The 12,884-nt window shown below is 40.2% G+C and overlaps 1 protein-coding gene across 1 annotated transcript in view; it reads left to right on the top strand.

Annotated features, from left to right (window-relative positions):
- PRR16 (proline rich 16) overlaps window positions 1–12,639 on the top strand; it is a 413,372-nt gene extending 400,733 nt beyond the window's left edge. The window contains exon 4 of the mRNA XM_075836259.1: window positions 10,440–12,639. The gene's annotated coding sequence lies outside the window, so the exon portion shown is untranslated. The remainder of the gene's footprint in view (window positions 1–10,439) is intronic.
- The last annotated feature ends 245 nt before the right edge of the window (window positions 12,640–12,884 follow it).

Here is a 12,884-nt window from a genome sequence, read left to right as displayed (position 1 = left end):
TATAAGGCTATGGTGATGCCAAGGTCACTGCATTACCTCAATGTCAAAATAAATATAATTGGAATAGTCTATTGATTTCTGGAAGTTAGTCAGTGGTGGGAACATGGTTGTAACAAGAATAGGTTGAGCCCCATAGCAAACCTTTGAAAGGGCCCTGCCCCTCGAGTTAGAAGATTTAACAGCTCCATGTAAAAGTTAAGACATTATGGTGCCTGGAAACTGTTTATGTAAATGTATCAGTCATGCCCTCAAATAATTTGCCCCCTCATAAACACTAATAAATATATGATAGTTTACCTCACAAAAATACAGCCATGCATTTACCAAAGAATATTGCTCTACAAGGGCCAAATAATAATACCACTACCACAAATACCAATACAGTAAATATAAGACTAATGCCATGTATTCAGAGCGATACAATTATATCCAGTGACTCATAGGTGGCGTCTTCTCTTATTGGAATCGTTCACATTCCCTATTTTCTTACCCATATTGCTATGACACAGTCTTCCGGCCACAACTTGTCTCTGTAGTGTTTGCTGCCCAGATGTCTTTAGCTCTTCGCTTTTCCAGCAGATCCTAACCCTGTGCAGAACTTCCCATCCTGCTGCTTCCTTTAGCATGTGCTACTGCTGCAAAAATAGTGGCACACAGATTGTGCCTTCAGGAGAAAACCGCACTGTAATTTCAGCCGTAATGGCATGTGCAGGCGCTTTTCGCTGCGTCCATTACGAACGTAATTGGAGCTGTTTTTCTATGGAGTCCATGGAAAACGGCTCCATTTACGTCTGAAGAAGTGACAGGCACTTTTTTGACGCGGGCGTCTTTTTTACGCGCCGCCTTTTGACAGCGGCACGTAAAAAAAATGAGCGTCGGCACAGAACATCGTAAGACCCATTCAAATGAATGGGCAGATGTTTGCCGACGCTTTTGAGCGGCATTTTCGGACGTAATTCGGGGCTAAAACGCCCGAATTGCATACGTAAATAGTGTGTGTGTGAACCCAGCCTAATAGTGCCACCTTTTGATCAGTACACAGAAAGTCGGGAGGAATTTTTCTGTAAGATGAAGAAAAGTGGCTTTTGACTCATGGGAGGTTTTGCCTTCCTCTGGTTCAACATTGTAGAATGATATAATTAAACACAAAAGTCTCACAGGACACATAAATAATTTGGTGGGAAGAAGTCTCAACCACCTACAATAGTTGCTAGAGATAAGAACTCTAACATAGATATATTTAAACTAGAGAAAAAAGAGTCCATTACTAGCACTTTTAGAAAAAATATAAATTATCTTTATTGTAAACAACATTTAGAGAATCTAAAATACAAGTTTGGATCAGTGTTTACATGTGCATTATAAAAAAAACATTCACAAATAGTAAATATAGCATGGGAAGTCGTGTAATTACTGCATACAAGTCAAAGATATGTCCACTCAAATAGGTATATGTCAGGAGAAACAGTGAGTAAAAAACTCAAGAAAAGCGTTTTAGTGTACTAATAAGTATAATAGGTACAAATTGTAGAGGGGAAAGAGAGGGTAGGAGGAAACCTCCAGCTCACCAGCTCAACGTTCTTGTGTTCGGATCTCGCCCGGATCTCCGCGACGGCACATGGCAGGCAATGTAGAAGAAAGAAAGAGAGGATCCAGCGATGTATAATATATGTGGAGAAACACAGTTTCCACTTTATTTGCATGTGAGCAATAAATAGCGAACACAGGAAGAGTAACAAGGTGGTTGAGATGGCAAATAGGTAGAAGCCTACGCGTTTCGAGCACTGGCTGTGCTCTTATTCATGGCTAATTCGAGATAGATTCACTCGAATTAGCCATGAATAAGAGCACAGACAGTGCTCGAAACGCGTAGGCTTCTACCTATTTGCCATCTCAACCACCTTGTTACTCTTCCTGTGTTCGCTATTTATTGCTCACATCCAAATAAAGTGGAAACAGTGTTTCCCCACATATATTATACATCGCTCGATCCTCTCTTTCTTTCTTCTATAATAGGTATAAATAAGACCCAACAGGACCTAAATAGTGCACTTACCCATGTTAAGTAGCGTGGTTACGTGACCCAGACAGTGAGGTAGTGCCCTGACGCGCGTTTCGCCCGTAGCTTTCTCAAGGGGTACTGTTTCCCTATCAATGCCCAGTTTAAATGACAGATCATAATAGTCATGTGATCTGTCTGTGGCCAATGGGTGCTGGTCAAAATGGCGCATGCGCGTGACTTTGGTGAGAACGCGAAAACGCTCATATATATATTTACAAATTCACCTAGATGGCTTATACTGTGTACATCTGCCTAGATTGGTGTTAAAACCAACTTGACATCTACTTACGTCCTGGATCTGTGCTGGGGTAGCGCATGAGCAGTGATGTGGGGCGCGGACTTCCCCCGCGGGCCGTCAGTAGTCACTCTCTGCGCCTGCGCTGTTTCCCTAATGACGCGTCCTGGGATTCGCACATGCGCGGACGAGCGATGATGCCCGGCGGCGGCATTCATGCGTTCTCACCAAAGTCACGCGCATGCGCCATTTTGACCAGCACTGATTTGCCACAAACAGATCACATGACTATTATGATCTGTCATTTAAACTGGGCATTGATAGGGAAACGGTACCCCTTGAGAAAGCTACGGGCAAAATGCGCATCGTGGCACTACCTCACTGTCTGGGTCACGTAACCACGCTACTTAACATGGGTAAGTGCACTATTTAGGTCCTGTTGGGTCTTATTTATACCTATTATACTTATTAGTACACTAAAACGCTTTTCTTGAGTTTTTTACTCTCTCTTTCTCCTGACATGTAACTATTTGAGTGGACATATCTTTGACTTGTATGCAGTAATTACACGATTTCCCATGCTATATTTACTATTTGTGCATCTTTTTTTATAATGCACATGTAAACGCTGATCCAAACTTGTATTTTAGATTCTCTAAATGTTGTTTACAATAAAGATATTTTCTATTTTTTCTAAAAGTGCTAGTAATGGACTATTTTTTCTCTAGTTTAATTGTAGAATGATAGGCTGAACTGGATAGACATATGTCTTTTTGTAGCCTTACAAACTAAGATACTATGAATAGTGCCCCCGCACCACAGTAATAGTGCTCTTTTGTGCTTCACACACTTTCATTGCACCCTCTAATGTGACACACAGTAATACTGTAGTGCCCGCACACAGTAATGATGCCTCTTAGTGCTGTCTCACAGTAATAATGCTCCCTTAGTACCCATTACAACTTAAGGATGCCCCCGCAGAGTAGAAATTCCTCCTTAGTGCTCAAAAAAAATTAAAGGTGCCCCACATAGAAAATATTAAAGGTGCCTCCACATAGTAGGGATTGACTTAGTGCCCTGACATAGAAGTGATGCCCCATTAATGCCTTCCTCACAGTAATAATTCCCCCTTAGTACCTCTCACACAGTAAGTATGCCCTCCTAGTGCCACACACACACACACACACACACACACACACACACACACACACACACACAGTAAGGATGCCCTATTAGTAAGGATGCCTACTTATTGCCTCATATGTAATGCCCCTTTAGTGCACCCCTTAATGCTTATGATGCCCACAGTACCCCCATACAGTAGTGATGACCCTTAATGAACACCACACAGAAGTGATACCTCCTTAGTACCCTCCACACAGTACTAATGCCCCTTTAGTGCCCGCACGCAGTAAAGATGCCTCTTAGTGCTGTCTCACAGTAATAATGCTCCCATAGTAACCATTACAAAAAACAGAAAAGGTGCCCCCACATAGAAAATATGCCCCCTTAATGCCCCCACATAGTAGGGATGGACAGAGTGCCCTAATATAAATGTGATGCCTCAACAGTGCCTCCCTCACAGTAATAATGCCCCCTTAGTACCTCTCACACAGTAAGGATTCCCCCTTAGTGCCCACCACACAGTAAGGATGCCCCCTTAGTGAGTATGCCTCCTTAGTGCCCCTACATTGAAATTAGGTCCCTTTAATGCATCCCGCACAGTAATATTGTCCACAGTACCCCCACACAGTAGTGATACTCCCTTAGTGCCAACCACACAGAATTGATGCCTCCATAGTACCATCCACACAGTACTGATGCCCCTTCACAGTGCCTTCCCACACAGAAATAACAAAAGTAGTACTCACCTAGCCATATTCCCAAGACAAATACAGCAGCTTACTCTTCCGGCTTGTGCAGTCAGCAGCTCCGCGCAGGCAGCCGTGGTCCTGTCACTGCATAGCGTCGTCTGAATCAATATCAGGGTTCAGTGAGTGAATCACTATCATTTTTGTAAGGAAAGTGAATTGTAACAATACAGAAACACACAATAAACAACATATAACATGTTTATGTATGTACCTTCTGCACAAATATATGTTTATAGGGGTATTCCCAGAATCAAAAATTATTATCTACCTACAGGATAGGTGATAATTGACGGACCGCTGGGACCACCACTGATCGCGAGAACAGGGGTCCCGAACTCCCTGTTCATCCTCACTGCATCCACTGCAGTGAAGAGGAGCTTGAATGTCTATGAGAATGACCGAAGCAGCTGAGAGCTATACTTGGCTTTTTCCATCATTCCTCCATTCAATGTCCTCCTCACTGCGGTCGAGAGCAGTGAGCAGGAATAGATGGGTCAGTATCTCTGTTCTCGTGATCGGTGGTAATTTTTAATAATGGAAATACCACTTTAAGGTATAAAATGATAAATGTTAATTATACTCTGGGATAAGAAAGCAGATATCTTCAATGTCATGTGCGCTTTGTAAATTGCATCTAAGTTATCAAGTTAGTGTATTACTGCCCTGTGAAGGTTCTAGAGGCTCTGATGTTCTTGAAAATCTGTCATACACATTTGGCTCTGTCAAATGACCTGCTTTTGGAGTATAAATAGATCACTTAGTGATTTCAATGAGTTATAATTAAGGTATAGTGCAGATTCAATGTCAAACCGGGGATAAAATGTTTCTGATATTATTTGCGCCTGGGGATCTTATTTTTCTTAAAGTGAAATGTTAGTTACACAATAATGCTACGCACAGTGACAAAAGGATTGCAGATGTACATTATTATTTAGACTTTTTACAGAAAGAGAATATAGTAATAAAGCAGAGTGAGAAAATGCAAAAAAATCATTATTGCAACAATATTTCCATTATTAGGGTATGTTCACACGCTAAAAAAAAACGCTTTAAAATACGGTGCTGTTTTCAAGGGAAAACAGCCTCTGATTTTCAGCCATTTTTTATGCATCAGGCGTTTTTTGTTGCATTTTTACGGCCGTTTTTGGGGCTGTTTTTTTTTTGAGACCATTAAAAACGGCTCCAAAAAGGGCTCAAGAAGTGACATGCACTTCTTTTTTTATGCGTTGTTTTTAAAAACTGACGCGTAAAGAACGCCCCGTTGGAACGGAACGCAGTTTTTCCTATTGAAATCAATAGGCAGATGTTTTGGACCTCAAATAAGGAGGTTGTTAAAAAGAGACAGATATTTATTTTGTGGCAATGAATTTTTTTCCATCCAAACAAAATAATTTGTGTCAACCCACATGTTCTCTCTTTCAGGCCAAAGTAAGAAGGGACGGAAATAAAATATTTCTTCTCCTTTTGTGGCATTTGCAACAAAGCATTCATACAAGCTATCAGACAGGGACTAGAAAGTCTGGTTTGAACCAAACAGTTTTGCTTCTGTCGGTTTACTTCAACACCCGTCTCAGTTCAGTCTTCTGGCTTTACACGCAGCATTTTTAGGAAAAAAAACGGGGAATAATTAAATGCACTACAAACTGTTTTTTTATGCCTTCTTTTGTTTGTTTTGTGTTGCGTTGTTTGGCTCGGTAGCGTTTTTCAAAATCGCAGCAAACTTGGCTTTTGCATTTTTTCCAGAATTCCTTGGTGGTTTTCTCCTATAGACCTCCATAGCTTTTTTTGCCTCTTAAAAAAAACATGTGTCAATGTGTGCAATGTTTTTTTTAATGGATTTTTGGTGGTGTTTTTTTTTCAGAGTAAATCATGTGTTGCAAAGAGGAATCTTTGCATCGCATGATTTTTTTAATCACGTTTTGCAATGTGAAAAATGACACCAAAAAAACAAAACGTAGGTAGTAGAAACACACTAGTAGCAAAAAAAGCCATAAAAAAACCCCATAAAAAAACGGATGTACCAATTTACTAAAAAACGTGAGTATTTTTTTAGGTGCATTACTTTGCCCAATAAGTGTGTATGAAGAAAGTCTAATGAGAATTTATGACTCCTCAGAACCACTGATAAATGAGATGAACCCATTTTTATCAGTCTTTTGACAGATACATTAATTATAACAGTGATAATCCAGTGATACAAAAGATTATCAGAGCTCTGACTGCTGTGGTAGCATTGGATGTGTGCCCAATAACTGCTGTGAATGCGCCTGCTTTTTGCTAATTAGTTTGCCATGTGTCCACGCAGAATTGTCCCCCCATATCTTTTGTATAATTATGCCTCTTTCAGACAAGAATATTTGTAAACGTCCATATTACGGATCTGTATTATGGACGTATTGCGGATGATATTGCATCACTATGCCATAAGTAATTTATTATTATTGCATCAGTATGACCAATGGGCTGTCTTCTAGAGAAATAATTGAATGACATAAGACAGCCCCTGTGAAAAACGGATGCAATACATTTTCCATCTCATTTTTTAAAATGCATGTATATTTTATATGCCCATGTGAATAGCCTCATTGATTAACATTAGCTCCGTATTACAGACAGAGAAATACTGATGAATATGCTTGTCTGGAAGAGGCCATACATTATTCAGGAGTAGATTTTTGTTATCAAGCCAAGCAGCAATGATTCACATAAGCTATGTAGAAAAAAGTTCTAAGGGCACATTCAGACGTGGCGGAATTGCTGTTGAATTCCGCTGCGGCCAGTCCGCAGTGGAATTCTGCAGCAGCCGTTTTTTACATTTCTTTCTATACATTTTTAGGAAACTTAGTTCAGACGTTGCAGAAAATAACTGTGCGTAAATTAGTCTGCGGCGCAGATTTTTCCCTCCGCAGCATGCTCATTACATTGAGGAGAAAAAGCGGAATTTCACTGCGGATTTCAGCCTTTGCAATGCAAAAACTGAAATCTGTGGCAAGTCCGCTGTGATATCCGCAACGTCTGAATTACCTGTCAAATATGCAAATGTTGGTGCAGATTTGTTGCGTAATTGCCCCGAATCTGCACCAACATTTGAAGCGGAAAAATTCCACCACATCTGAATGTGCCCTTACTGTACAGATGTCTTCGATCCTATAAAATGTTAGATGCAAGTACTCCTCTTAGCCAATCACAGCAGAGTAAACTTCGTATTTAGCTATTACTGATCAAGCACATAAGGCCATATGTCTGAACAGCGGTTTATTCTGTCAGCTTTGTTTTATTTTGTGCAATTTGTTTTTTAGTTTATTTTGTGAAAATCGTACAGTATTTATTGTTGCACGCTATTTGTACATATGAGAGAAGGAGTTAGGGTATGTGCACACACAAACTCAAAAAACGTCTGAAAATACAGAGCTTTTTTCAAGAGAAAACAGCTCCTGATTTTCAGACGTTTTTTAAGCCACTGGCGTTTAAATTCCGTTTGCAATTTTGAGGCAGATTTTGCTCTGCCTGCAGAACCATTTTTGGGGCGTTCTTTGGGGAGTTTTTCAGCAGCGGACATTGAGCGCCGCGGGCAAAAAACGCCGCAAAATACGCATTGATGTCAATGGGAGGTCAGAGACATAAAAGCCCGAAGATAGGGCATGTCGCTTCTTTTTCCCGCTAGACGGTTTTTCTGCTCGCAAGAAAAAAATGCCAACGCCGTTTTTTGGCACGTTTTCCGACGCGGTTTCCGCGTCAAGAAACGTGTAAAAAAAACTCTGTGTCAACTTACCCTAATACTTCTAGTTTAGTTTTGTGGCTTACATTTTATATCAGCCAGCTGGTGGCATACAGATGTGGCTTTTATTTCATAAATATGGCTAAGTAACTCCACCCAAAACCACACCCACTTGGCTAACATGATCACAGAGTGACGCAAACATTAATTCTTTTTGGTGCAATTATTAAATAAAGCGCACACAGTATACTCAAAAATTTTCACTGAAAGGGCACCAAAGTTAATGCTTTAATGATATAGGTCCATTACTTTGATATTTCTTGTAAATATCCAGTATATGATTTTATTTTTCTTAAAACATTCTATGGCAATAGTCTCCTTTGTTAGGATCTTTTATGGACATAATTGCCTAAGTGGCCACATATATGTGGATATATGGGCCGGCCTTAGGGGTGTGCGACCTATGCCATTGCATAGGGTGCATCACTCCAGCAGGTGGAAGGGGGCGCTGCGCTGGCTCCCTTCTCCTGCTTGTTTCAGAAGCGCCATGGCCGGCGACTCAGCAGTCGCCTTTCCGCCCGGTGCTTCTTCACTAAGTGGCGACGCTACCACTGTAGCAGCCATAGCAGCTGCTAGCGGCGACACAGGGGATGAGGGTTGTCCATGCCGGGCCCCCCCCCCCATGGCCGGCGCCGCCGCTGCGGCTGCTACAGCGGTAGCATCACCACTATAGCAGAGCAGGGAGGTACCACCCTTCTCTGCTATCTACTAGCGCCACTGTAGGACCCTGAAGGAGCGGACTCATAAACACACTCCAGGAGAAGCCAGTGACGTCACTGTCCATAAATCGACACAGTCAACAGGGGCTTCTCCTGCAGTGGAATCCCCGGTCACAGAGTCTGAAACACTGTGGCTGGGGATTCTGCTTCAGGAGAAGCCCCTAATGTCACTGTCCATATATGGACAGAGACATCAAGCTGAGCACTCCAGGAGCGGAATCCCCGGCCAGATGGGGATTTCGCACCTTCAGGGAGATACAGTGCCGCTATCTACAGGAAGGGGGAGGGGTGTTATCTACAAGGGGGCTGTGTGGCACTACTTTCACGTGGGCTGTGTGGCACTGCCTACCAGGGTGCTGTGTAGCACTACCTACCAGGGTGCTGTGTGGCACTACCTACCAGGGGGCTGTGTGGCACTACCTACAGGGGGCTGTGTGGCACTACCTACAGGGGCTGTGTGGCACTATCTACAGGGGGCTGTGTGGCACTATCTACAAGGGGGCTGTGTGGCTGATGGTTATTACTGTGAGTGGGGGCTGATGGTCATTTTACTGTGAGTGGGGGGCTGATGGTCATTTTAGTGAGAGTGGGGGCTGATGGTTATTTTACTGTGAGTGAGGGGCTGATGGTCATTTTACTGTGAGTTAGGGGCTGATGGTTATTACTGTGAGTGGGGGGCTGATGGTCCTTTTACTGTGAGTGGGGGGGCTGATGGTCCTTTTACTGTGAGTGTAGAGCTGATGGTCATTTTACTGTGAGTGGGGGGCTGATGGTAATTTTACTGTGAGTGGCGGGCTGATGGTTATTACTGTTAGTGGGGGGCTGATGGTTATTACTGTGAGTGGAGGGCGGATGGTGATTTTACTGTGAGTGGGGGGGCTGCTGGTCATTACTTCTGTAGCGTCTGTGTGATATTTACAGCAAGGCAAGCGTAATCTCGCGAGATTACGATGTAACCTGTCATTTCAAACGAGATTACGCTTGCCTTGCTGTAAATATCACTGAGACGCTACAGAAGTATCAGGATTCTGAATACACATCACGTCCTGGCTGGAGGTAATGTATATTCACTGTCAGGACACTGCAGTAATGTTATAGTGTGTTTATGTGGCTGCACATAGCGATATAGCTATATCGCTATGTGCTGTGTAAATGAATGGAGAGAAGTGTATGATGCTGATTGGTCACTGATTGGTCAATGTCATACACTCCTCTGTACAACGCCCACTTGGCCAAAAAGTAAAATGCGCCCAATTGTTCATTAAGAAACTCATTAACATTAGCTAGCTCTGATCTCGGCTGTTAAAAACAGTGTCAGCATCTGAGCCGACGCCATCAACTAGTTTTAACTGTAGGGCAAATTGCGGGAATCCCTTGATGACCATAACATGCATCAAATGTCGGCAAGAGATTTCATGTCAGCAAACAGAGATCTTGAAAATTGTGAGGAATTGATATACAAAATGTCTTGGAAAAATGTATAACATGTCATTGTACAAAGAATAACCTTTATTTTATGAAATTCTTTGGAGCCAGCCTTATCCACTATGTATAATTTAGCATTTTGTCAATTAAAAGTGTCCTATTACTTAAGGTACTTAATGTTCTAGCATTGTAATATTCTATAAATTATTTATTATTATTATTATTTTATCATGTATTATTAATATTGCCTTTTTGTAGAAAACCGTAATAACCCTTTTTTTAAAGTATTATGAGTATTTCCATATGTATGTCATCATATTTTACCTACAGTTTTTCTATGTTTCAGATCCCAGAGGCAAGAAGGAATACCTACAATCAGCAGCTCCTCCATAGGTTTCTTAGATTTCTATTCTTCATTGTGACACCTGCATGGGGAACCAATGGATATACATGACAAGAGACTATTTCTTAGACCTCTGGAGTCACAGCACAATGAATGGAGATTTCCTCAAAAAAGTGTTTGCTTCTATGCCCATTGCCCTAAATAATTCACAGCCTTTACCATTATTCACCAAGGGAAGAAGTGTAAAACTAAGTGAACTGATCACCTTTTCCTGAGTATATGAAACGAGAGAACAACTGAAAATCTTAAACATGTCCGGCACTGCTGAGCCCCATTGTTTCTGGAAGAAAACCAAAAACTGTATTATCGATAGGTTCCATAAAGTTCTAGATGCTTATAACTACAGTGGAGGGAGTGATCTCACCTGTATTTTTTAAAGCCATATATGAAGACACAGTTGACATTGGGAAAGTGGTATATCTCTTTCTCTGAATAAATGAACAGCTAAATTGCAAGAGTTGTGGATTGAATTCAATGCACGTCATATATCTGCACTGTCCGTTCCATTCAGGGTAATGATATGTGCCATCATTTGCACAGATGGACAAAGCATCTAAAAACTATTTCATAATACATATTTAGGGGCTTGCAAGATGAATGGGAATGTTTACTTTTCATGGATGCTTTACTTTCTTAACCCCAAAAATATTTTTCTTATCTATACTTAGGAACCGCAACTACATCAACATAATTCGAATTTCCAGGTTTATTCATTGAGGTGCGATACTGCCAAATTAGCCATTGATACAATATCTGTACAGAGTTATTGATTTTTGTCTCACTTATGTTACATGTTTTTGAATTGACTTTTTGAAATATTTTTTATAAAATTATTTTGCCAAGGATAAAAAATAATTTATTCACATAAAAACCAGCATTTGGAGGATATCCATTACATTTCATGAAGCTACGAAGAGGATATCAATCATTTATTATACGTTTTCTTTTGTTTCATTGAATTTATTTGACAAATGTGTTTACTGTGTAACCAATTGCCATTTATTTCGTTTATTTTATGAAGTAAAGGAATATTTTTTTAATGTAACAGGAAAATATCTTGCCATGTGAGGTCATTGCAATTTCAGGCCAAAAGCTTTAATATAAATACTATGTACCATACTGTAAAATTATTATGTAAACTTATATAGTATATTTCTACATGCATACCTGTACAAATTAAAAAATGATATTTTTCACTACACAGATTCAGTAAAAAATATTTTGATAATAAGTATATGATGGTTTTAAAAGTGCAGTCATAAATGAAAAGTATTGTATGAGTGTCTGAAGGCGTTTTTAGTTTAATCCAATGTATCCAATAATTGATGAAAAAAATACATTTAGAACATTGGAACATTTAGAACTTTTTTTGTGGACAGCACCTGTTAACAGTATATACACATTTACTGGGGGAAAAAACTTTAGCATAATGAACAAATATTTACAGTATACAACTTCTTGTTTCCGGCTATTTTTCTATGAAAGGACCCTATGAACATTAGTAATCACTTGACCAAATGTCAGTTTGTATGTGTTCACGAAACAAAAGTTAAACAAATTATCAGAAAATTTAAATAATACATTAACAATAGGTGAGCCATATAAGCTCCTTATCATAGAAGCATAAGGAAAAGACGTAGATGGTATCAGATTGTAGACTACAAATTGTATAATGATGTTTCTTCGAATGGTTGCAACGTCCAACACAATTCCCCAGTTTATCTAATAAATATTCAATCAGATTTAGTCTAGTTCCACAGGTCCATATTTCAGAGCCCCCTGGATCTCTAAATAACTGACTCTTATAGTATATTGAATTTGTCATCCCCTTGGGTCTTCAACTTTTTATTTAAATTCATCTACAATCATTTTTTTGTAGGCATAAGGCAGTAGTCTGCTCTATGAGAATACTGGGAATCTCTGCCACCTCTGTTTCTCACCTTCAGAGATATATAATATATACATATATATTATGCCATGGTTGTTAAAGCATACCTCCAGTGATCTACTAAAAAAAACTATCAGGGTATGCATCTCAGTGTTCTTATCTGCTTTATGATGTTTGTAGCTTCATTTATTTGCAGGCTACACACTCCAATCAGAGAGCGAGAGGCGATGATAGATAGATAGATAGATAGATAGATAGATAGATAGATAGATAGATAGATAGATAGATAGATAGATAGATAGATAGATAGATAGATAGATAGATAGATAGATATTTGTAGAAGGGAATAAGGGGATGGGAGGAAACCTCCAGCTCACCAGCTCCACGTTCCTGTGTCCAAGTCTCGCCCGGATCTCCGTGACGGCACACGGCACACAATACGAGAAAAAAGAGAAGTAGGATCCAGCGATGTATATATAAATGGGGAAACTCGGTTTCCA

Source organism: Rhinoderma darwinii, chromosome 1 (genome assembly GCF_050947455.1).
Source record: "Rhinoderma darwinii isolate aRhiDar2 chromosome 1, aRhiDar2.hap1, whole genome shotgun sequence".
In the NCBI taxonomy this organism is placed as follows: domain Eukaryota; kingdom Metazoa; phylum Chordata; class Amphibia; order Anura; family Rhinodermatidae; genus Rhinoderma; species Rhinoderma darwinii.
The sequence above is the reverse complement of the archived record's forward strand: the minus strand, read 5'-3'. Positions and strand labels throughout refer to the sequence as shown.